This window comes from Kryptolebias marmoratus, linkage group LG17 (assembly GCF_001649575.2).
Source record: "Kryptolebias marmoratus isolate JLee-2015 linkage group LG17, ASM164957v2, whole genome shotgun sequence".
Classification (NCBI taxonomy): Eukaryota; Metazoa; Chordata; class Actinopteri; order Cyprinodontiformes; family Rivulidae; genus Kryptolebias; species Kryptolebias marmoratus.
In genome coordinates, this window is record NC_051446.1 from 19,157,946 (window position 1) to 19,179,351 (window position 21,406).

Consider the following 21,406-nt stretch of genomic DNA (forward strand, 5'->3'; position numbering starts at 1 on the left):
ATATTTCAGCATAGAACAATGGACGTCTGTCCTGACTTCTGGACTGAACAATTGCAGGATGACATGGAGCCTGACAGGGACACCCACGGCAGCAGGATCTGTGCTGCAGACAGGAGAGGCGCTTTCACAGAGGAACAACGCTGCCAAAAAACATCTCCTCATCTTCCTTTTTTCCCCTACTCCAACATCTTTTTATGTGGTTTGGCACCTCTGGCTTCCATGAGTCAAAAGTGAACAGTCAAACTTTGATCACCACCCTGAGCACAACCTTTGGGGAAGAAACGAACCAGTCATTGCTGAACAATTGGGAATAAGGAAAATAAATCCTCACTGAAATGCATCAATAGTTTTTATCAAGTTCTTTCAGAATTCAAGCAATTGAAAAACCCTAATTTAATTAATTACTGTTGCAACTCTGCTCTGATTGGTCAAAAGACTGGAATAATGTGAGGCAACTGCTCATTCTCTGAGGCATGTCAAATGAGCCACTAGGTAGACATTATGGCAATGTCTTTCATTTTTAATTAACAAGAAAAGCCTGGACTACAAACAAGATGATTCAGGCAGTTAATTTTCCAAATCTTTGCCATGGTCAATAAGATAGATAATACTGAAGGAGAGCGAAAACCCCAGAAACAGTGGTGTCTTCGAATCGCAAGCCCAATAATTGAAGCAACAATGAAAAACCACAGTGAAACAATGAAGACTTGGCTTTCATACTTGTTTCCAACACTGACTTGTAGAATAGTGTATATTTTTATCCATCAACTCATGCCAGAGCCAATTTCCCACCTTTTAAATAGTAAGCTTCAGTGAACGTTTAAGTGTCAAATTCTGTGTTGTGATTTTTTTTTCTCCAAATGTGTTTTCATTGAGATTTATTGCACTGTATGTTTGGCAAATGCTTCAAATCAAACACAATCAAACCTAATTGTTTACATTTTTTTCAATATGTTTTAACTTGAGATAGACTGACTAATAAGCAGACAAATTTAATTATCAAATTATTAGTCACTTTTAAAAACATCGGCTTTCGCCCGTGCCTGTACAGACCTAACTAATTACAGACTAGAAAAATAAAGATGCAGAACCAGCTACAACCAGATCACCTTAGCCCACAATTTAGTTTTGTTTTAATGAGAGTGCTCTTCTATATATTATTTTTATGTGTACAATTTCTTCTGATGGTTGTTAATTATAAGGGTATTAAGTTAAGGAGTGATTAAATGAAAAATACATATTGGCCAAAATTTGAAAAAAAGCTCTGATGTTTATGAGCCATCGACTGCTCTGACTTCTACAGATGTGCATCTGTGTTATCACACATCGCAAGGTTTTCTAATATTGTACTGTAATCAGTTTTGTAACCCAAGAATGTGAAACTTTTTTCTTTGTTTTTTCCCAGCAAATGACTTTAAAACTTGAATGAGAAATGAAGCACTAAAAAGCAAACAACAAAGAACCATTTAAATTATTGCGTAAATCTTTACCACTTTCCTTGGTGGACTTTTTAAATGACCATTTACATCCAATAAAAATAATAATGAAGAAGCAAAATTTAAAAATTATGTCTTTAAAAATGTACTTTTCTGTAAAAGTAATGGAAATTAAACTTTTTAGAAAAATATTTAAAATAACAGATCAAATAATACATTTTCCAAAATGATAAAAAGAAAAAAAAAAACATGCCTGGCTAAATAAAATCTTTTGCCTCCCATATGGCACTGAAGGCGCTCAAAGTGCTCTTCATTATTAATGTCCTCAGAGCAGGATTTGAAGCAGCTTTGCTTTTCTTATCAATCATTTATCTGCTTCCCAATGAAGACACTCCAATTCCCTGGTGTCAACTCAGACTGGAAGCAAATGAAAACCACCAATGCTGAGGTCTCATTTTAATTAAACAAGGCTATCGTGAGCCTTAAACACTTGCTTGCAAAGCGGCCAACAATACAACACAATCTGTAATCTCTCAATCATCCAATACATGACGCTTGGGTCTCGTAAATAAAGAACAACATGCTGGAGTGTGTTTTACGAACTCATTCCTATGTCATTTTGTTCTAAAAAAACATATTAATAGGAAAATCTGGAGACTGAAAATAGCCTTTCCCTGATAGAAGTTCCCATTTCCCTATTTTGCAGCAGGCATTTGGTTAACAGCAGCAAACATAATCAAACTTTGCGGTCTGTCTCTCTGTGGAGTAGAAATGAAAGTATATAATGCAGTGTTCTTTGGTGGCAGTCTCCAATTACTGCCTGCGTGCAAGTGTTCACTGCACTGGAACTTTTCCATTTCATCATTACACTCAAGCTGCCCCAATGGCAGCAGCAGCAGAAGCACAGCAGACCAAGTTATCCGTGCACAGCGGATGGATCCTGCCAAGCTGCAGCGTTTTGTTTGAGAAAGGATTCATGTCTATACACAGCACAGGTGTAATGCGTTTTTTTTTAAACCACCCGCGTGAAAAGTGCAACATTTAGCACCCCCCCTTGGCTAAGTTTGTCACATAAATTCAGTAGGTCAACTTTCCACTACTCTCATTAAGAAGTAAAACAGCGAGGCAAGAATAAGTGTTCTTTTGACACCCTGCAAGATATATTTCAGCTCACTGTTGTGTGGCCAGAAAGCCACTGATGCAATCGTTCTCCAGCCCTCGTAATAGATTCAGACAGAAGAAAAAAAGATTATTTGATGCAACTTCCACTCAAGAGGCCAATTCAGGCTGTCCAATCAATACTAATCAACAGGGAAATGACAAGAGATGAAATTCCCCGAGCTGAAGCTAAATACCTTCCAATCAAGAGTTAGAGCCTTCAGACTGTTTCCTCAGACTAATCCAGAAAACACAAAATGTTCCAAGAGAATTCACTGAACTTGGGCAAAATGTAAGAATACTTCACAGAAGCGGATTTTTGATACTTCACTTTATTCTTCTACTCTACCAAATTTTAGAAGGGAGAAAATACTTTTAAAATCAGGTCAAAGTTACAGTTTACTGTTATTTTTCCTAAGTATTTGTTCAGATTTGATATGTTCAATGAGCCATAACATTACAACAACACAACGACTGATTGTTACAGTACACAGATTTGCTGGGAAACTTTAGTACCTGGACTTCCTGTGGATATTATATTGATTTGTACCATTAGTTTAAAGAGGTTAAGGACCAATGTAACTGTACTCATTGATGGGTGCAGCTTCTGCAAGCAGAAAAAGGTGTCAAAAACAAACTAACAATGAGACAAAGTAAATTTATAAGATTTTGTTTGAAATAAATGGTTGCATTCCAATATGGGTCCGGACTAAAATCCAGCTGTGACTTTGCTTCTTTTATTTATGGAAAGAATATCCAGAATTTCTCAAACACTGCTCAAAGTTCATTTCACAAACCTTGCAAATCACTAATTTACACTTACATTAACCCTGTTGGCAAACTGAGCTCTGACAGAGTGCAGCCTGCAGAGGGTGCCTTTCATGTGAAAGAGCGCAGGAGCTTTTCATGTTAACAGGAAACATATATTTAATGAGACAACCACTGCAGTCTCTGCTGCCATGCTAAGACAACCTGACCCCACACCGCAGCTCGGCACCGCTGCCAAACAACAGTCATGGCAGTCTAGACGAGACCAGGCTGCAACGGGGGCCTCCCGAAAATCTCTTGTAATGCACAAGGAATTTGGTGCGGTCTCCTTGGAGCAGAGAGGAAGCACATAAGTGAGAGTAAAGAGGGGGCGAGATCCCCGCAGAGGTCAGAGCATGTCCCTGGAGGTGTCAGGGTGAGTAAATGGTCACAACGTAAGAGCTGTAGAGCTGTTCTCCTTCCGATGGTCTTCCTTCTCTTCTTCGCAGGGTGCCCACAGAGAACCTCAAAGCCAGAAGCAGCCGCCGCTTCTAATGCGCACCGCACAAATTAGAACAGGAAGCGGTTGTCAGCTTCGGGAATAATCACCAGCATTTTCCAAAAACAAATAAAGATGTGATGTGGAGATTCCTGAGAAGGGTGAAAGGATTGGCCTGTTGAAGGTTGAAGCTTGTTTGATGACTTCAGAGGCTGCTGGCGGTTGTCTGCGTGGCTGGCGGAAGGCTGACACCAGCAGAAAGGCCCATGAATATTCAGTGGCCAAGTAAATGAGGCAGATAGCACTTGACATGTTTAACATCCACCTTTGGCACCTTCTCTCTACAAAGCCAACAAGGTGAAGAAGCAGAACAAATATGTTGGTTGTTTGTGGGCGGCTATGATCCCTGTTGATAAATTGGATGCGTTTTTAGAAAGAAGTATGAGCTTCAGTGGGGAAGCCACTTCAAAATGATCTAAACTTGGAAAAAAAATGTCCCCAGTGGGATTCAAATTTTATTCTTTTTTTTATGCTGTTATATATTTTTTTATTTTTTTACATTAAAATAAAAATTGTAGCATTAAGCCTTGCAATATGCTGACATTTCCATTCTAAGAAAAACATGTTTCCCCCAACTATAATCCCTGCTGGTATCAAAATGTTTGCTCTCTAAATATTTACCAACCCAGAGTCACATCTAAAGCCTAACACAGGCACCTTGAGACTTCCTTTTTTTTCCAAGTGTTGTGTCCCAAAGGAAATGCAGCGAAAGCACTACAGATTATCTTGCAAGTGAGTAAACTATCTGAGCACACAACACATTCCTCCAACACCTCAAACAGCTCTGAGAGAGAGAGAGAAAATAAGTGCTACTACAGAACATACTGCTTCTTAAAAATCCCTGTCGAGATGAGTGGGGATCCTTTAGCTGTCGCAGTATTAACACCAGAAAAAGGAAGACATTAGTAAATGTATTACTACGATAGGCAAAGTAATGTAAATATTGACACTTTGATAGTTATCACAAGGCTTATCCAGTAGACCTGCCTGGTTAGAGCCATTTAACATCTGCTCAGTACTATTCCAGGTAAGGCAGTTTAAGGAATATTCCACTGACCTTTTAGTATCACTAAAGGCTTTAAGTGGGACTCTTTAATGAACAATAGCTGCTTTTAATCTACACTGAGCCACATTTTGAGCCTTTTTGGGCCGTAATACATTGAGACAGCATCAGTTGGGACAGATTACTAAAGCTGTATTTACAAACTGACATTAGCTGCTCATTTCAAGCTTCACTATTATTTGTTCATAACAGCTGTTTGAAAACAAACTTTAGTAAAATCCAATTGTATTTACGTCCGAGTGCAACCTATTATGGTCTATGTGATAATTAATGCGGGTGTCAGTTGAGCAGAGATCCACAGAGTATGTTTTTATAAAGACAAATACATAACACATAATGTTTTTTTTTGGGCTGCGTGTTAGAGAAATAGGTTAGGGTCATTGTGTTGCAGCAAGAAGGTTGCAGGTTCGACTCCTGGCTGTGTGGAGTTTGCATGTTCTCCCCTTGAATGTGTTGGTTTTCACTGGGCACTCAAGTTTCCTCCCACAGTCCAAAAACACATACATGTTAGGTTATTTGGCTACCCTAAATTGTCCCTAGATGTGAGTGAGAGTGTGAATAGCTCTTTGTCTTGTTTATGACTGACATCATCACATAAACAAATTCATATGCAGACAAACAACAAATGAATAAAAAAGGGCTATGCATGCTTGAACTGACAGGTTGGACCACTTAACAAAACACAGATTCACATAAACATAATCTAACTACTTCCTATTGCCCCCCACCACCACCACAACCCCACCCGCTCTGAGCACGCTGCCCCCTGATAAGCTAGTTTGCCAGTCTTGCCAGCGCCACTCACGGCTCCATTTGCACAAGCACTCCATTGTTGCTGTGCAGAGTGGACAACTGCACTTTGGACCTTTCAGTATGGAAAACCTTTTATTGTGTTTCCCATAAGGGCATCCACTGTAGTTTATCTGCAAGCTGCCAACCACACATGCGCTTTAAAACACTGCATTAAGGATATCCAAGGAGAGAAAACAAACAGTAGCTGCTGCGTATCCTGTGCTGCTGCCATTAAGCACCATGCAGCCAGTTTGCTTTGCTGCTGATTTTTCCAGAGCTTTACAAAGACTCATAAAAAAGCAGCTGAATTATCTGTGTAAATGGAACCCAATCCACTGCTGGCTGACCTTTTCCACAAAGCAATATTAAAGCATAATAGTAGAGCTGAGTTAAGTGATTGCAATTTATGAGTTCATTTAACTTGATTCAATATTGGATGACAAATGATTACCTCTGTGAAGTGAAGCTTATATACAAAATAGCCGTGCTGCACAGAAACTTGGAGCTTTATCAAACTTAACAATCAGCTCAGTGTCTGTCTGCTGTGTGTCTGGCTCAGCGGAGGGCTAAACAGAATTTTAAAAACGCATGACAAGACTGGAAGAAAAAGAAGCTGCTTATTAAATACACATATCTTCTTTTGTGGCTCAAAGTCTATTAACCTAAAAGTGAAGCGTATTGAATAGATGTTACCTCTGAATCTGGTCAGCTAGCCAAATGGATTAAATGTATCAAATCCATTTTCCTTATTACATTGAGGAAGTGTCAAAATGAAACATTTTCAATTTAGCCCCTTCAGGTCTAAGATTTCTTCATCCCGCTGTAGAACAAGGTGCTTACCTCGCAAAAACAGGCTTCGACACGTTGCTAAACGTGGCCGGGGCTTTAAATTAGCCCGACATGATCCACATATTTGATTCACTGTGTAGCCAGAAAAGAGTTACATGACTTTCAGGCACTCAGCTCAGACTATAAAGAAACAATGTAGCCTACTTTGCACACTCCTCGCTGCTCTCTTTTCAGCCACATCCTCTTGGATTTTATGACTCTGGTTAAAATGCAACCATTAAATATTCATGTGCAAGGGCTTTCACCCGTGAAGCAGCTTCCCGCTCTCTTTCTGCAAGCTTTAGGGAAAGTGAGAAACTTTTTGATTTTAACTGACAGGAGCTAAATATTAAAAACAGAAGCTTTGGGAGTTCAGCAAAGTGTAGACTTCTCCTCTCAGATATCCTCCTCGGCTTATTCGAGCCTCGCCTTCTTGGCTCTCATGCTCATTGTCCTTAAAATTTCACACCGTGGCGAGACTTGTAGAGTAAATTAACATGACAATACAAACAGTGGCGATAAATGAAAATTGACACTCTGTAGCTGACTGATGTTATGAAAACTGATTGTTGATGATCATTCCAAAGAAAATCAGCACATGCATCATAAACTGCATCTCTGGAAAAGAATCTTTCACTTGTTGTCTTGGCTGTTTATTGTGCGAAACACTTTCTATAAAGAGCAAAAATAATAACCCAAACAATTTGTTTTCTTATCCCATCTTTAAACGTCATATCCACATTAAAGGCCTAACACTGCTTGAAGGAATGCATTTTGCCCACCGCCTTTCATGCCAGAGTTTTAAACCAAGATCATGTTATGTTGAGTTGTAGCCATTTTGGTCAATCCTTGAAAACAATATTAAGCTCATCTCAACCAATATTGCAATATCTAGTGTGATCTTGCACGATCTGTTAGCACTTGGGGTATGTGTTGTGAATGACTGTCAGCTACTACCACATCAAACTTTAGGTTAATATTTGTAAAATAGCTATTTTTGTGTAGGCTAATGTCGGTTAGCTGTGGCGGCCATCTTGAATTGGTTTGACTTCAAAAGATAATCAGTAGTAGATATACAGCCAAGAATTACTTTCTGAGAGTTTCACTTAAATCCATTATGTGGTTTATATGATATTTTCCTAACAGACGAGAAGGTTTGACTCCAACAGATAATGCCAAGGTTTTAGGCAAAGATCTTGAACAATGTGTTGTGCTCAAATATTTTGTTGGGGATGATGATCAGCTACTACCGCATAAAATTTTAGCTCAATGTCTGTAAAATTGTGTCTGATCATGTGCACATGCTCAGACACAGACATGAGCAAAAACACTATCGTCCGCCTTTGTCTCTCAGCAAATACATAGCAAGCTCTCTAAAATGAAAGATGAGATTGTTTCTACAGGTACAAACAGCAGCAAAAATAACAATGAAACATGATTTTGCTGCAGAGAACATTAGGCAAATTTCGGAGGCTTTGTTTGGGTAGATGTTATTCACACACAAATCAAGGGATGCAACATTCAGGGCTTCTCCAAACAATCGATTTCCAAGACAAATAACGCTCAGACATGAGAGGTCTGCATGCAGTCGCCGTGCTCAGGGGTGGCATGTGTGACAACGAGCTGCCGTGAGTTGATTTAACTACTAAAAATTCATGAGGGAGGAGTAAAATGGAACCTAACAATACTGTTGTTGTCTGAGAGCAGCGGCAGCGCAATCGGCATGAAAAGTTCATTCATTCTGAACTAATCTTTTTAGTGACTTGGGAGTAACGATTCATGCCACTCACTAACGAATGCGGGACCAAACTAATCATTAGAATATTTATGAGTGATACTGTGTCAGCTAAGTGCTGCCACAAGCAAGTCTGCAGTCCATCATCTTCCAAGCTTGGACATCCAGCGTATGAAAAGCACGCACAAGCGATTAGTCTTTCATCAGTCACTGGTGTCTCCAGCTTTAGCACTGAGGAGCTGATTGAGATGAATCAAAACTGCTCTTTCCTTTTCTCAGTTTGAAAGAAAGCACTTGCCAGGAAGCGAGTCGAAACTCACCATCTTTTACTCCAAACAAATAAGAAAACAAAAAGTGGAGGACAGGTTGTAAAACACAAAGGCCTTCAGAGGCATTCTTCCTCCTCTGGAAGGCTGCCCACTCTTTTTGAGATGGGTTTTCTTTAAAGATAACATCAATGACATTTCGTTCACTCTCCTCTCAATTAGAATTTATTGAGAATACCCAGAAAGCGCCACATAGCAAATGATATGTACAACTAGCTTGTCAGAAATCCATCACAGGGGTAAAAATAAAAAAACCTCTCTGGCCTTTTGAGCTCATAACCAGCATTTAATCCGCTGTAATGATTTACAATATGACAAGTCAGGCAAAATTTACTGTGACAGATTGAATGGGACCCAACATAAATATAATTACAGCTCACATGATCTTCTCCACCTCCCTCCTCCAAAGGAAGTGCACACAAAGACGGAGCAGGATACGCAGCCTCCACTAATTTGCTTTTTCAATTTACTCCTTCACGTCAGCTGGTACCAAAAAAAAGAGTAAAAAAAGGAAAAAACATCAAAGGCAGAGAGGTTGTTGTGGTTATCATGCTACACAAAGCAGCCTGGTCCCGAAACTGAGGATGTTTATTACGGCCGCCTCGGCTTCTAAGTGAGGCACCAAAACCATCACATGATATATTAATGTGATAAACCACCAGAAAGTAGTACATAATTGCTCACTGGAAATAAAACGATACATGGTTTCCAAGATTTTTTACAAATAAAAATCTGAGAAGAATTGCATGTATCAGAGGTTCAGTACAGAAAATTAGTGATCAAACATGAAGACCAAGGAACACTCAAGACAGGTCAAGAATAAAGTCTTTGAGACGTTTTGCAGGGTTAGGTTATAAAACAATGTACTGAGCTTTCAACATTTCATAGAGCTCTGTTCAATCCATCATCTGAAATTGGAAAAAGTTTGGCACAACTGCAAACCAACCAAGACATGGTTGCCCAACTAAGCTCAGAGGCCAGCTAGAAGAGCATTAATCTGAGAAGCAGTTCAAGGTATAAAAATACTTTTTCAAGGCACTGTATTTCTGTGTTCGACATAACTACTGGGAAATATTTTAAAAGCCAGTTGTGACTTTGTGTCAACCAGCACTCTACTTTTAGAGTTAAATGAAAAGTTTGATGTAGTAACATTAAATGTCCAATTCTGAAAATAATTATTATTTAATCACACTGATGTAAAATAAATATTGTAATGCTGGATTATTATATCTTATCTTTTGGGTTGTTGACATTTTTATTCTGAAAAAGACATGGAGATGTTGGTTCGCACATGATTTATTACAACAGTAGTTAGGCAAAACAGCTTTGAAGGATTCAGGTTAGCCCCGCTCGCAACCAATTCCAAGTAAATGAATACTAGGAGCTTACACAAGTTTCCTGGAAAATGCCGGGTCATTTTATTTATTTGCATGACCTACAATTTTTTCTTACTATTCAGCAGTACTTTTTTTTTTACTTTTGGCATATCCCACTTGAAACTGAGACTTGAGAGTGATAACAATAAACAAATAAATCAACAATGATGTGAAAATTGAAACAAAGGCAAGTCGAAAAAACAAAGTGGCCAAGTCAAAGCATGTGTTCAAAAAAGAAAAATAATATTCAGGAAAATTATCAGCGCTAAAAATACGTAAAAATACAAAAAAATGTGAAGAATTTTCAAAAAGTCAATAAAACCATGAAAAGCATAAAGAAGAGGAAAAAATATCTTCTAAAATATGTGATGCTGCAGAACTTCTCTGTCCAAAGAAAAGAGTTATAAACTCTGTGAAAAGTAGTAACACATAGTACTAATTCTTCAAAAAAAGACCCACCATGCCTCCCCCTCTTTCCCACTTGTGGTCAACCCAGATTAGGTTTTGCATTCCTATCTCACAAATAACACACACACTCTTTCACACACACAGACACACTAACACACAAAAGAAAACAGTAGTGGTGTGAAACGTTGCATTTTTGTTAAGACATTTTTTGACCTAAGATTGTTTCATCTCTCAGATGATGTTTACATCCTGAGTCAAGCACACCATTATTTTCTCTCTTGTTCTTCATCCAAAATGTGAAAGATCCCCCCCTCCTCCTCCTTTTCCTCCTCCTCTTTCTCCTCCTCCTCCATCGTCCTTCATGCTAACGTAACCCACATTAGTGAAACCAGGCACACACACTGCACACATCTATGGTGACACGAAGGATGCTGGGCCCTCGGGTAAGCCATCCCTCTCCTCCCTCCCTTCACATGCCAGGCACATCACGGGTGCAGCCTTGCACCACAGCGTCTGTGACTCAAACATGCCCTCCTTTTAGAGCAGATGGTCAAAAATAGCGTCTACTGTCAACATTTTTCCAAACCGTGGGACCCGTTGGGCCACACACCGTTTGCCAAGAAGGAGCAGGGGTGTAATATATATGTGTGTCATGTAAAGCTAATCTGGTCAGTTACAGCTTTTCTCTGTTTGATACTGACAAAGTGAGAACACCCCGTTGTTAACGAAACAAGCTTATGCAATCAGCAACTATAAATAGTTGTGCAAGTCTGTCCGCATATGTGCTTCAGTGTGTGTTTACATCATAAAACACTGCCCAATTAATTAGTTTCATCAGCGACAGTAGTTGCCATTATAATATAAGCCATTAGTGCGAAAATTTCTCTCTGCTGGAGTTACTCTTCATTTCCGGAAGCTGTTGCTGAGGATGGAAAAGCCTGCCATCCACCAGGACAGGGCAACACAAGGAAACGGACACAACATGTTTACAGAAGAGTTATTTAAAGTCAGCCTCAGGATAACAGCAGATGTGGCTACAAGCCATGGTTTCAATAAGCAAGTCGTGTGGATACTTAAATGTTCATATGATGAAATACCACGGCCTCAACTGCCAGTGTACTTTCTTAGTGGGTTTTAAGGTAATGGATTTACATAAATGTGTTAAAGAGATCTCCATTGTCATTGAAATATTAGAAAACTTTTGATGAGATAGTGTCTGCCTTAGAAAATAGAAGTAAAAAAACAATCATATAATGGATTCAATTTGGAAAAAGAGTTTCTACTACAGTTTAAGTGATGTTAACAAAGCTTTTTTTGCAAGCCCTGTTTATCCTAATCATAGAAAAAAACAATAAGCGTACAAAAAGGGCAAAATTAAAAATCCAACTTTTTTGCCCATAAGTGATCCATATTTAATTTTTTATCACAATCTGAACATCACAAATCAAGTTTTTTTCAAATCAGGTCACCTTCATATGTTGTACTAAATCGGATACATATCTGATGTTTGTCATTGAAGTAGGGGTGAGTGGACTGATTCAGATATTGATACTATCGATACCAACATTGGTATCTGCTCATATCAATACTTAAGTTTGTTTCTCTCCTCTACTCATTAGTACGTAACACTCGTTTCAGAAGTGCAATTCTGTGACGGAGTAGACATGAAGCGGCAAGATCAAATGTAAACATTGAACGAAAAACAAGCATGGCAGATATAAATGTAGTTATCTCCAACTGCACAACAACTTCTGAACTGATGCTTACACACTGATATGTGTAGCATCCATAAGCATGCTGCGTGTGACATCACGTCTTCTTCTGTTCATGCAAGTCACTTCACAGCCAGACTGTTCAGTCTGCAATCTGATTGTGGTCGCATTTAAATTATAATGTGAACAGCCACACAAAAAGAATCAGAGCTCAGCAAAAACTTGGAATTGAGCATTAAGCTCTGATGTGTGAACGTAGTTCTAAATGCATAACAATTGATGATGTGATCCAAAACCCATCACTTGGATATTAAAAGGATGGTTTAATCATTCAAAGAGCTATCTACAACAGATAAGATATTAATTGTTTATAATTTTCCACAGAACCCCACACTCAAAATATGTGAAAAATGGCTTTAAGGGTTAATGTATTTCACACTGTTTAGTGCTAATGAGTATGGCTTTATATCACTGCCCAAAGGAGTCATGTCCGTGTATCACCCTCAGTCTGTGATGCATGCCTTGCACCTGGGTAACCGACCGCACACAGACACTGGGTTAGCGTGAGGGTACAGTGTAAGCTGACACGCAAAGCTATGGGTGGGATGTCAGTGCTGTCTACACTTTATCATCAGTAAAGACAGGTTTTTTTCCCCTTTGAGCGAGATGAAAAGAGTCAGATTAGGTCACAAAAGAGACAAAATCTTGTCAAATAAATAATGCAGGTAAAGCTCTGCAGATAACTGAGAAATGAGAAATCCACTAAACAGATGCTGACAGGATTAGCCAATTCAGACGCTGATCAACAGCTGTGAAAATCTTCACACATGAGAGGATTTTACTGCTTGAAAAATTGTCAAATTAATATCATTGGGTGTGGGACTGTCAGATAAAATAATAGGCACATTGAAGATATCACCTCTGGCAACTTGAGTAAGCCATCTTTTTTTTGTTTACACCAATTTTATAGACTCAACAATTAAGCAATTGAAGAGAACAGTTTAATAAATGAATAGATTTAAGTGCAGCATAAGGTGGGTGCAGGAAATTATTTCAAATCGACAGCTAATCAGGAAATCAACATGAAAAGTTATTTTTGTGTCTGAAATTGCACTAATCATGAAAGTAATGAACACGAGTTGCTCATTATCCCAGGAAAGAACCAGAATGTCTAATTTTGGTCAGAACAGTGCATTTTATGAAGGTTCTCAAGGGTTTTAGACAGTATTTGCTGATGAATTAGACATTACAGTAGGCTCTGTGTTTGATCAATGTTTCAGCTGAGTTTAGAAGTTGTGACAGCTGATAGAAGAATAAACGAGTGTTTGTGGGTTGCTTGTTATGCCTTAAACTCCTCATATTAACACTGTTGTCAGCATGAGGTCTCTGCCTGTTTACACTCCAGTCATCTATAATAAAAGTGTTTGCTTTAATGTAGCACATCTGGCAGAAGTCCAATGTCTGGATGAAGAATGAGCTGGATTTCCATACATGCTTAGGGTTACAAATAATACAACCACAGTAAGTACACCAATGCTCTCAAGTTCCAATAGCTCAACTCTTTTTAGATCTGTTTGTCTTTTTTATCTGTAAAGGAAGCAGAAACAAAAGTTTTTGTTTTTAAACCTCCAATTAAATGTTAACAGACTGTGTTTAGGAACCAAAAGGTCATTGTTGTTGAAGTTGCAAAGCTTCAACATGGTTTCCACTTTCTCTCGCACAGAGTTGTTGGAATCTTGTAGTCATGCTGTTTTGGGATGAGCAGCAACACATTGTTCAACTCAATCAGCAGTTTCACACCCCAGTCCAACAGTTGGTGTTAATGCACTGGTCTCTAAACTAGCTGCTTAAAAGAAAAAAGTTTGAGTCTTTTCTCAACAGGAAATTATGTATTCACTGCATCCTTGCAGTCCATGAGTGATAAATTGTACAAATGTGGACAACAGCAAATTTTCTAACACATTATTTCCACAAATATATATTTTTTTATGTTATTGTTTTGTTTTGGAGGGTTTTTTTTCTACTTCTCATTATACTGATGGTCCTTATTGTGTATTTAGCGATGGAAGGCCCTGGTGGACACTTGTGGGCTGGAACAGATAATAAAATTCCCCTCAGACAGCCATTAAAGTGAACCAAACAGTGGATCACATAATGCCAGAGACAGACTACCAAACTAAAACTTTCACACAACTACACAAAAGAGAACAGGTGAAAAGCATTTCAATGTAAGGCCTCCCGCATGTCGACATATGGCAACAGATGATTGAGAAGCAGCACAACATGTTGGGGATTGTGTCTACTTGTGTTTTACATCTCGACAGCAAACTTGCAAGCATCTGACATTTGTATTTGGGAACGGAGGAGAGAGGGTGGGGTGCTTGGGAAAGAGATTACCCTCAGACCTTTTCTTTGAGAGCCAGAAAGAATGGGGGAAGGAGGCTCCCTGTGTATTAGTAAATCCCAGTTAATTTTCCCTGTCAGAGAACAATGAGATATGAACCCCCACAGGCTCTGTTGAATGTTAGTCCAACACTTGCTCAGAATCGCCTTCATTACTCATCAGAGGTATGGATTACCCCCCCAAAAATAAGTAAACATCCTCCATCAACAAACGCAGGTCACTGGGAAGTATTATTTTGCGCCCTGTTTTGATACTAAAACTTTTGATACAATTTCAAGTCCTGAGAGTAGCTGCTGGTTTCTTAGTCTGCTGCAGTTTATGAGGAAAATATGTCTGCTATGCAACACTATCACAAGCTGCCAAATTTGACAACCCTTCAGGGTTGGACCTTGTTTAATTTATAAAAGCTGGGACTTTGGAGATGCCGGATGTTATTCATGATTCAGAGCCTTTCATTTACACTTAAGGCTGCAGTGATGCTCTGTGTCATCATCTGTGTATGTTTTTCACAGCATGTCACATTCAACATGCATGAGCCTGCGACTGCTGGGGGGCCTAGAAAGCTCCAATTATATCCATCCTGGATTAAGGCTCACAGATTGGATCTTATTTTTTTTACCCCATATTTTCACAATGTTGCACTCTAATTCTAACTGATTTAAATTCAAAGATCCCTGCTGACAACATCAAACATGTAAACAACGTATTAGCAAATTTTAATTGCATTTTAATGTAGCTTCGTGCTCAGCTTCCATGTCATCCAGATATGAACACTAACTTTACTCAAATTATGCATAACTGTAGATGTTAGGGCTGAAAATATTCATTTTTATAGTTTTTTTTTCTCACTAACATGAAAAAAACAATCGCTGCAACAGGCCAAGAGCTTTTTGCGTCTTTCCATCAGTTGTCTAAACCTTGAAAAGAAAAGTTCTGCAATTGCGCTTTATAAATAAATCAGTTATCCATTGTCTACAACATCTCCAAGTTCAAATAACTTCAGTCAGTGAATCCTAAACACACTTTATATTCTATGTCTGTGATGAATCCAAATGTACAGTATGTAAAACTACTAATGAGTAGACGTGTGTTTATGTTCTTGCGAACTTCCCCTCCAGCGTGGCTGCAGCTGTAAGAGGAGGCAGGCCCATTGTTCAGACTAACAAGGGGCGCAGAGGTCACTTGCATTTTCACAAGAGCTTTGCCAGAGGGGCTGGGGAGGCAACCGGCACGTCGGTCTCTTTGGTATGGATCTACACTAAAGCTTTTTCTATAAATTCTAGTCTATTATAGAGTGGGATAGATTAGATTAAGTGAGATTATGCAGTGAGGGGCTTCCTAAAAAGAGCAAAAAAATAACACACTCAGTACGTAGCAGGCAAGTCAACAGTGGGATTAGGCCAAAAGAACAAGTTGAAATCCAACGCAAATACGCACTTTGGTCATCCATCCACAGGCTGAACATTTGAGTGGTCCTAAAGCTCTTTTCAGCATCAAATATCAAAATTGAGCTACAATAGTTTAGTCAATATATAACTTCTAAGTAATCCAGAACACATTTTTTTCTTCACATGCATCAAGCCACCATCCCAGCTTTCTCTCTGTCTAAGCTCAGTTGGTATAATAACAACTCCAATCACCAATGCAACCAAAAATATGCACAAAGTGGTTGCACACTCTAACATGATTAAATGATGTGTGGTCTGGCGTCACTCCCGGCACCTCTCCCATCCCTCGCTCAGCTTTGTATCTCCCTCCTGCACGAAAGCAAAAAAAAAGCAAAAAAAAAAGAAAAAAGCAGGCAGATTCTCTTTCTCTGAGATGTGTTTTGAAAATAGAAGCTTCATATTAACAGTCAACAGTGAGGCTGACAGGTACAGTCTGACCATTCCCTCCACCATAAAACAAAACCAAAAAAAAAAAAAGAAAAACTCCACTTGGTGGATATCTGCCCCATACATGTTACTGCAGCTGCGTGTCACAGAGTGTCGCAAATCATCACAAACACACACATGAGGAATTCAGAATTGGCAGATGGGGGAAAAATATGGGGTGGGATGATGTACAGCCAATTCTGAGAGCTGGAACAAGTATTTAGATTGTTTACTAAAGTAGTGCCACAGTGTTACAATACAATATTTGAAGAGAAATCTCTAATATCAATAGTGTTTTGATTTAATACTACTGCTTGTCAAAGAAAAGCTGTTTTTAAATGCTTTGCACTTCAGTTGCTGGTCAGTATTTCTTAACTAAAACGTCAAACTACATTTGAAAGTTTCAGAGGAAAAAGGGATTACAAAAAAAGTTAGAAAAGGCTTTTTTTCACAGCTACAGTCATTCACGCTGATGCTTTTTTTCATCTCCTTTAGCTTTCCTGTAAAGTACTGAACAGTCAAACAAAACACACTAGAGTTAAAGCTGAAACTCACAGGCAACTCGTGGCAAAGTGTTACCATTTTTAAGGGGTCACAAGCTGGTCGCGCTCACTACAAAGCTCTCACACAGCAGAGAGTCTCACAGACTGACTGTGAAAGACTGAACAGCCAAAACATCCTGGAGACTGTCAATCACATCGCTTTGCTTGTATTCAAACTTCAAATGAGGGGGGGGGGGGAATCCAGATTAAAGTGGAATTTGCACAAATAAAATCAGGTGGCAGAATTTGGTGGTTTCACAAGGAGCTTTAAGTTGGAATAGTTAATTTCATTTCGAATACTGGTATCAGTTTTTCGTGTTTAGACTTTATTTGCAAAATAATTATGTCTGCAAACGATAAAGTAGAGGTATATAAACTGTAATGACATCCGACTCCTAGTAGAACAATCAACTGGCAACTTTACAAAGCTTTACTGGCTCAAGAGGAGCATGACAATAATATAATTGAAAGCGAAAATGCTCTTTGACACAAAGATAAACCTCCACATTTAACAGCTACAGTTGCACAGTGAAGCACTTTCTGCACACTTGCCCTGCGCTCTTTGAAAATAGCCTTACCGGCAGAGTGAATCATTCCATGAATTTATTCTGTTAAGCAAAGACAACACAAAAAGGACCTTGAGCAAAACCTACACAAACCTCCCACAGCCTCTGACCGCAAAAGAAGAGCAGACTTCTTCCTGTTAAAGTGCTTTAAGAGAACCCTCCGTGTACAGGAGCTGCTCACCACGAGTGGAATTCCCAAGCCGAATCAATAACATTATGATATTATAGAGCAAGCTCACAGCCCAGCTTGCCAGCTACTTAAGCACAAGTTGTTGGTTCAGAACAACAAAAAGAAATGCAGAGGCTGCAAACCTTTGGAACAAGATTTAATTGTGCTCTTATAATGAAGATCAAAGTCATGTTTTGCAAAAAAAAAGGTGTTTATCTCTAAACATTTTTGATTATGAGACGCTGCTGTGTGCTTCATTGCGCCTTTGGAAGACGTTCACACAAAACAAAGAATATTTTGAGCAGCTACAATAAGTCGAGCCACACCAGCTCGCAGTTTCCTTACGGGCTGGCCAGCAGTGCTTCTGGAGGTAATGAGGCCTCTTGTGTGTCCTCTCTGATGTCAGAGTTGAATAATTTCCCATGTGGCACAGCCATTTCCAGCTTCCGCCTGTGCTCTCACCCCGTCAGGTGGGTGGAAAGGCGAGAGCGGAAAACCTCCGTCCCGCACCGACAACGTGTTGCCATTGTCGGCCCACATGCAGAGCCCCCAGCTGGGCTCCAGTCCAGACAAGAAAAAAAAGCGCTTTAGTCTGAAAAAGACACAAGGTCTGATTGTAAATTAAATGCTACCATGTATTTCTGTGATTCGTTTCAGCTTGTGCTTTTGCAGTTTTGTTCATTGCTGTTGCCCGCTGATGGTTTTCATTGGTCAGTGGGACACTGAGAGTTAATAAATGGTCTACTTCAGCACCCAGACACACGTGCTGGGTTGCAGATCTCTGTTTCAATGTGTCTTTTGTTTGACGGCTGGTGTTTCAACATCCTCAACTTGAATAGAAGAAGGTCAGCCTGGTGGGGTCTGCCCTATGGTTATTCAGGAGCGCAACCTGGGGCCCCACGGAGGTGGGGTATAACTGGGAAGGAGGGGAAGGGGGATAGAAAACCCTCCTCTGTCTGACACCGCAGCCTACTTAATTTTCTAAAACCAGTGGAAGTTTTAAGTTTCCTCACACAAGCAGTCAGTGTTCAATCAAAAGGCAAATCAAAAGATCACATAATAGCATCTCAAATTGCACAACAGAAACGTAAACAAGCAACTGAGGATGCTCGATAACTTGCAGCCCTACAGATGTTTTGCCTGAGAAGTCAGCAGCTGGGTCCAAAAACTGCCATGCTGCAGAAGCTCAACTTCTAACAAAAACAGGAAAAGCTCTTCTGGACACTTCAATAAAAGGAGAAGAGAAACATCTGCGCGGATGTTTGTTTGCACCAAAAAAGTGAGACTTTCAAAAACAGGAATAAAGTGCATGTATACATGACAGGAATGGTTAGGAAGTAGAGCAGGGAGCAGAGTCTACAGCTTACTTTTTTTTTTTGTTGCTTCTTTGGACAGATGTAGAGCAAGTATAAAACAGGCTCTCCTCAATCCTCAAATGGCTCCAAATTAAGGAATTTGGGGAGTCAACTTGCAAAATCCAGTAATGACCTCCAGCAGCACGATAAGCACAGGGACTGAGATAACAGCTTTTTTCTTCTTAATAGTGTCTGTTATCAAAGTTTCAGAGATTTAAGGTGACATTCAGGGTCTGATCCGCGCACTGCAGAGACCGTTCGGCCACAGTTACTCTGCGCCTTGATTCCACGGCTCAGCTCCGACACCAACCCATGTGCTTTGTGCACATTTGAAACTGAAGGTTTTAATGAAATAAATAAACAAACAAATCAAGAGCCGACTCGTGCACACACAAAAGCACACCCAAGCAAAAAGATTAAAACAAACAAACAAAAGTAAAACGCGTTACGTGCGAGACCAACGCGGCATCTGTTACTACAAACCGAGGAGCTCAACCTGCTCCGAGCAGCCCCGACGGCAGCGCGGCTCCAATCTGAATGTTACCAACAACAATAATAACAATAATAAAAAGGTCTATTCACGCCGGATCCGGCTCCGCTTCCAGCGCTCACTCTCTATTGTTGGGGAAACAGCAAATCTGAGCTAAAAAAAAAAAAAAAAGTGGAAACAGAAAACCCAAGGCGCGACAAAATATGAAGCAAGTTTGCAGCCACACTTACCGGGGGGTTTGGGAAGCCGCAGAAAGTCCTCGGTAAAAAAAAAAAAATCGCCTCTTGTTGTTCTTTTTTTCCCCCTTTCTTTAAATAGAATAAAATGAAATAAAATGAAATAGCTTCCAGCTCTCGCGGCTGCAGAGAACGGGCTCAGCGTCAGCGGGTGAGTAACTGAATAGACTCGGAGAGAGCGCAGTAAGTTGAAGTGTCAAATTACATTGGCTATTCTATTACCGAAGGGACCCATGCTCGGTGGCTGCTGACAAAATGTGTCACGGAAGAGCCGTCGGGGGGGGGGAAACAGGGAGCCCCCTCCCGCCGCCCCCGGTGGCTAACGGAACCGGACTGTGGAGCTCAAAGTTCGGCAGTGGTATCGACCGAGTCTCCGCACCGGAAACACGAACTTTAATGAGCCACATTAATCGTTTTATTTGCCTTTTTATCATTTACAATGAAGTCTTCTCATATTTATATAAAAGCACGCGCCTAATAACGCCTATTGTATACCCGCAAATACAGCATCTGTGTTTATTTTATTTTATTTTTTATTTTTTTTGGTAACGTCAATTAAACAATGAGACGAAACACCTGCGAGCGCAGTGGCGCGCTCGCGCTCCTCCACGCGCCACCCTCCGTGTTTTGCAGGTCGCCGCTCTCTGACGGAAAGCTCGGAATAACAAAGACATGTTTGAGAGCAAGCAGCGGCGGCATCGGTAGCAGCAGCAGCAGCAAGCAGCAGCAGGCTGGGCCGAGCAGCACTGACGTCAAGGACCCATGACTGGACCAAACAGCATCCACGGTCTCGTCCACCACGCGTAGACAAGAACACACACACACGCACACACACACATACTCGTATTGACCTGCTGCCGTCCACTCTGACCTGTTTGTAAGCAGCCATGTCAGAAGTTAGACACACACGCCGCCCTGCTTGCTGTGGCTTGACTCCTCAGAGCTGTGATGTGAAGTTCTTTGAATTAAAAGTAATCACAGAAAATATGAACTCCAGTGAGCCCCCCTTCCCCATCCTCTCCTCCCCCCTACTCACCACCACCATGATTTTCTGGCCCTGTGTATCCACCCCAGCTGTCTAAAGTTAATGGGCAGGGACAATAGGCGCCATTTGTCCTGCTAAAAGGTGACAGGAAGCATTGATTGTGGCCTGTCCCATGCTTGTAAGCCATCCATGAATTATCTAATGTGAGTGTGCCCCTCTAAGCCGAGATTGGAAAATTTTGGGTAATTGATTCGCACACGGTTCTGAATCCAGGATACCCAAAGCGCCATAAAGTTTTATTGAGCTGTTAATTGCAATAAAACACACTCCTGTTAAATATGGCGATGGCTGCAAACAGAATTAACCTGTTAAAAAAAATCTAATACATTAGCAGAATTTACATGAAACGTTACCCTTTAGTAAACAAGATAAAAAACAGGTTATATATCTAAATCACTATTGATGCAATTTAATTAAAGCCGGATGTTCTGGGTAATTATATTTAGGTAACTCTTGTGCACAAGAGCTTAATCAAAAGAGCTAAATAAAATCAGAGAAACACTTAATCTGTTCAATATTTCAACACACTTACTAAAGAGGTTGGGACTGTGTAAAATGTAAGTACATTTTTTAAATTATTATTCA

General features: G+C 40.0%; 1 protein-coding gene across 2 annotated transcripts in view; it reads right to left on the reverse strand.

The window, feature by feature from the left end:
* LOC108249009 (zinc finger MIZ domain-containing protein 1) overlaps positions 1-20,102 on the reverse strand; it is a 110,330-nt gene extending 90,228 nt beyond the window's left edge. Inside the window, exon 1 of one of the 2 annotated variants that reach the window (XM_017438136.3) lies at positions 19,771-20,102. The gene's annotated coding sequence lies outside the window, so the exon portion shown is untranslated. The remainder of the gene's footprint in view (positions 1-19,770) is intronic. The other variant, XM_017438126.3, reaches the window with a different exon arrangement.
* Positions 20,103-21,406: the final 1,304 nt, after the last annotated feature.